The 4,976-nt window shown below is 33.9% G+C and overlaps 1 pseudogene; it reads right to left on the bottom strand.

The window, feature by feature from the left end:
• Positions 1–4,343, bottom strand: part of LOC129683315 (WD repeat-containing protein 82-like) — a 6,349-nt pseudogene extending 2,006 nt beyond the window's left edge.
• Between the last annotated feature and the right edge of the window lie 633 nt (positions 4,344–4,976).

The raw sequence follows: 4,976 nt of genomic DNA, 5'->3' as shown, positions 1-4,976 counted from the left end.
CTATCTATCTATCTATCTATCTATCTATCTATCTATCTATCTATCTACCATCTGTCTGTTTATATATCTATCTATACCTATTTATCTATCTACACATTAAGATATCTATCATCCATCTATCTATCTATCCATCTATCTATCTATCTATCCACGTTTTATCCATCCATCCATCCATCCATCCATCCATCCATCCATCCGTCTGTCTATATATCTATATATGCATCTTTCTGTTTGTATGTGGTTCACAGACTGAACAGAAGTTAAAAAGGCTACAAAAAATTTTTAAAAAAATTCAGAAGTTGATTGATAGAAATATAAATAAAGTCTGTATTGATAAAAGTAAAAAAGAAAAAACAAATAAAGAAAAACAGCTGAAGAGAGGAAGCTGTTGTGGCCTCAAGATACAGTTGGAAAACAAAGTTGCAGAGTTAACTGCAGCTGAGAATTCAACTCACAGAACCAAGTCAGAGCAGAAACAGTGGGTTGTTCAAAGGTGTGAACAGGTGGACAGGAAAACAAATTGAGCTAGGTTTCCTCACCTTCAGAGGACTAAGGAGTGCAGAAGCCTCAGGGGCAGTCTTGAGTTCTTCTCCCATTGGTCTTTGGGAGCACATTGGTCCGACAGGACAGTGTTGACCATGCCTGTTGCAGTGCTAGGTATCTACATCTTTATGATAGTTATGCAATATCCTTAGTGTCCTGTGTGTGATGTGATTTTAATATGCATATGTACCCAAACAATTTCAGTTAACCTCACTTAAATGCACACAGAAATACTCTTTCTATCCCTAAAAGTTAATGACTCATCAGTGTGTCCTGCATGGAGCTGCTTGACAGATGGCAGTGTTGCAGGTACCCAGGCTCACAATCATTCTCCACCCTACAAATGAAGTAAAATGCTATTTGTAAAATGAGACTCTCAAGTCAAGACACAGCTTTAAAACCCACTGATGCAGAGTAGGATGTAACTTACTATAAGGCATTGGCTGATCTGAACACCAAGAACTTAATCCTAAGGTTAAAAAAAAATTCTTTGTACTGATGAAACAGAGAAGTCTGGAAGTTATTATCATTTTCTTTCTTTCTAATTCACAATTAACGTATATATTTATGGAACACGATATGATTATTTTAAATGTTTTCACTTTAGATACTGATAAATCAAGCTCATAAATATTTGTACCAACTCATTTCTTATTAATTTTATGAGAATATTCAAAATATATTATCAACAAATTTTATTCATAAAATATAATTATGAAATACAGTTACTGTGTTTACAATATATCTCTTGAGATTTGTTTAAATGCTGTTTTCTGTCCTTTGACAGAAAACAATACCCTCAAGCCCCGCTCTTTTATCCTTTAATAATAATCATGCCAATCTATGCTTCTATGAGATCTACTTTTAAGAATATTATACAAAAAATACATGATCTGCTATTCGTCTTTCTATGTTTTGCCTATTTCACTTAATTCCCACCAGGTTTGTCCTTGTTATAAATGATGAAAAAAATCTTCATTTTATTGTTCTTATTCTCATTTGAGCTCATTTTATATCAGTATGGCAGAGTGTTCATATGTCAAAATACACATACACAAACACACACAAACACACACATGGGGGAGGTGGTTCAACTCTTGGGCTAAATGGTAATACATATGACATCATTGAATCTCTTCTAATATTGAATTAAATGAGTCAAAAAATGTGAAGACATCGCTTTGCTCTTGTATCAATTTTGTGCAGATTTGACCTTGTCCAAAGAAATGTGTTTTGAAAGGTTTAAACATGCCGAGCTAAGTCGCATACAGTATTAATTAACATTAACTCAATTTTTAGATAAATAATAAATCTCTTTTGATTTTATTGCTAGGAGTTAATCCAGTAGAGTGGTTATCACCAAGTCCAAGCCTCTGGGGGCTTTTAATTGTTCTTTTTAAATGAAGAACATTATGGCAGCTTTTGTTACTACCCAACTAATTCTCAAACCAATTTAGATAAAAATCATACATAATAATCTCCTACTTATTTCTAAGTGTATAAAATGTACCTTCATCATTTAGTTCTTTTGACCACCATTAACAGTTCCTGATTAGTAGAACTCTAGTATTCTGGTTTTCTTTGCTTATTAGCATTAATGGACATTTGGAAAAGACACTCCCTTCAACTTTCTAATTCAAATTGACATTGAACACTTTCTGTGAATTGAATGGTCTGTAACTGTGTCTTTGATTACTGCACTAGAGTTCATAGTATATGTTTCTGTTTCATTTTAAAAACACACCCGTACTTGACGACAACACAATATTTTAAAACTGTGATGTGATTCATCTGATACTTGGCTGGTTATCCTTTTTTTGTTGTTGTTGTCAGTAATGCTTTCCAAAAAAAATCATAATTCTAGAGGTAAGCCTTTAGTTTTGTTAATCATAAACGGATTATGCAAATCTTATCTTTTATGAAGTTTTATTTTAGTAATTCATTGTTATAGTCTTTAATCTAAGTAACATTCCATATATTCTAAATAAAAATTCAACTCTTCAGAGACTTGAAGTTTTTTCAAACAAATCTTTTATTGCTTGGTTAGAGTCAGGCCAAGATACTTTATGATATTAGTGGCTATTTTGAAGGGTGTGGTTTACCTAATTTCTTCCTCAGCCCTTTTGTCTTTAGTATATAGAAGGGTTATTGATCTTTTGGAGTTAACTTTGTATCCAGCCACTTTGCTGAAGGTATTTATCTATAATTTTTGGGGTCACTCATGTATACTAACATATCATCTGCAAATAGTGACATTTTGACTTCTTCCATTTGAATCTATATCCTTTTGATCTCCTTTAGTTGTCTTATTGCTCTAGACAGGACTTCAAGTACTATGAAGAAGAGATATGGAGAGAGTGGGCAGCCTTGCCTTGTCCCTGATTTCAGTGAGATTGATTTAAGTTTCTCTTTGTTCAGTTTGATGCTGGCTAGGTCTTTACTATGTTTAAGTATGTGCCTTGTATCCCTGATCTCTCTAAGACTTTAAACATGATTTTGTGTTGGATTTTGTAAAATACTTTTTCAGCATCTAAGGAGATGATCATGTGTATTTGCTCCTTCAGGTTCTTTATGTGGTGGATCACATTGATGGATTTCCATATATTGAACCATCCCTGCATGCCTGGGATGAAGCATACTCGGTCATGGTGGAAGATATCTTTGATGCATTCTTGGACTCGGTTTTCACGTATTTTATTGAGTATTTTTGCATCAATGTTCATATGAGAGATAGGTCTGAAGTTCTCTTTTTTTGTTGGGTCTTTGTGTGGTTTAGGTATCAAGGTGACTGTGAATTCATAGAATGAGTTTGGCTATGATTCTTCTGTTTCTATTTTGAATAGTTTGAAGAGAATTGTGAGTTAGCTCTTCTTTGAAGGTCTGGTAGAATTCTGTGCTGACACCATCTGGCCCTGGACTTTTTTTGGATGGGAGACTTTTGATGACTGCTTCTATTTCCTTGGGAGATATAGGACTAGTGAATATATTTACATGATCTTGATTTAATTTTGTTAAATAGAATCTATCAAGAAAATTGTCAATTTCATTTAGATTTTCAAATTTTGTGGAGTTTTTTGTAGTAAGAACTTATGATTATTTAGACTTCCTCGGTGTCTGTTGTTCTGTCCCCCTTTTCATTTCTGATTTTGTTGATGTGGATAGTTTCTCTCTGTCTTTTAGTTAATTTGGCTAAGGGTTGCTCTATCTTGTTTATTTTCTCAAAGAACCAGGTCTTGGTTTCATTGATTCTTTTAATTGTTTTATTTGTTTCTAATTTATTTATTTCAGCCCTGAGCATGAATATTTCCAGCCATCTATTCCTCTTGGGCATGTCTGCTTCTTTTTTTTTCCTAGGGTTTTCAGGTGAGCCATTAAGTTGCTTGTATGAGATGTTTCAAATTTCTTCTTGAAGGCAGTTAGTACTATGAATTTTCCTCATAGTCCTGCTTTTATTGTGTCCCATAAGTTTGAGCATGTTGTGCCTTCATTTTAATTGAATTCTAGGAAGTCTTTGATTTCTTTCTTTATTTCTTCCCTAATCCAGATGTCATTGAGTGGAGAGTTGTTCAATTTCAATGTGTGTGTAGGCATTTTGTTATTCCTGTTGTTGCTGAGGTCTAGCTTTAATCCATGGTGGTCAGATATGATCCAAGGGATTATGTCAATCCTCTTGTATTTGTTGAGGCTTGCTTTGTGACCAAATATATGGTCTATTTTGAAGAAGGTTCCTGAGGTACTGGAAAGATGGTATACTTTTTTGAATTTGGGTAACAAGTTCTGTAGACATCTGTTAGGTTCATTTGATTCAGGATATCTGTAAGTGCCTTTATTTCCTTATTTAGATTCTGTCTAGATGATCTGTCCCTTGGTGAGAGTGGAGTGTTGAAGTCTCCCACTATTAAGGTTTTGGGATCGATATGTGATTTCAGCTTCAATAATGTTTCATTTACAAATTAGGTGCTCTTGTATTTGGGGCATAGATGTTCATAATTGCGATGTCCCCCTGGTGGATTTTTCCTTTGATGAGAATGAAGTGCCCCTCCTCACCTATTTGATTAATTTTGGTTGAAATTATATTTTATTAGATATTAGGATACCTACCCTAGCTTGTTTTCTGTGTCCATTGGCCTGAAAAACCTTTTTTTCCAGCCCTTTCCTCTGAGGTAGTGTTTATCTTTGTTGTAGAAGTATTTTTCTTGGATGCAGCAGAATATTGGATCCTGTTTTAACAACCATTCTGTTAGTTTGTATGTTTTTATTGGAGAGTTGAGTGCATTGATATTGATAGATAATAGTGACCAATGAATGTTCTTTTTATTGTGGCGTTGGTGGTGTTAATGTGCTTGTTTTCTTTTAATTTTTTGTTATGAAGTTATTTGTATGCTATGTTTTCTTGGGTGTAGTTGTTCTCGTTGGATTGGAGTTTTCCTTCT

Source organism: Psammomys obesus, unplaced genomic scaffold (genome assembly GCF_907164565.1).
Source record: "Psammomys obesus unplaced genomic scaffold, mPsaObe1.curated_primary_1811, whole genome shotgun sequence".
NCBI lineage: Eukaryota > Metazoa > Chordata > Mammalia > Rodentia > Muridae > Psammomys > Psammomys obesus.
Note: the sequence above shows the minus strand (reverse complement) of the source record. Positions and strands in the feature narration are given on the sequence as shown.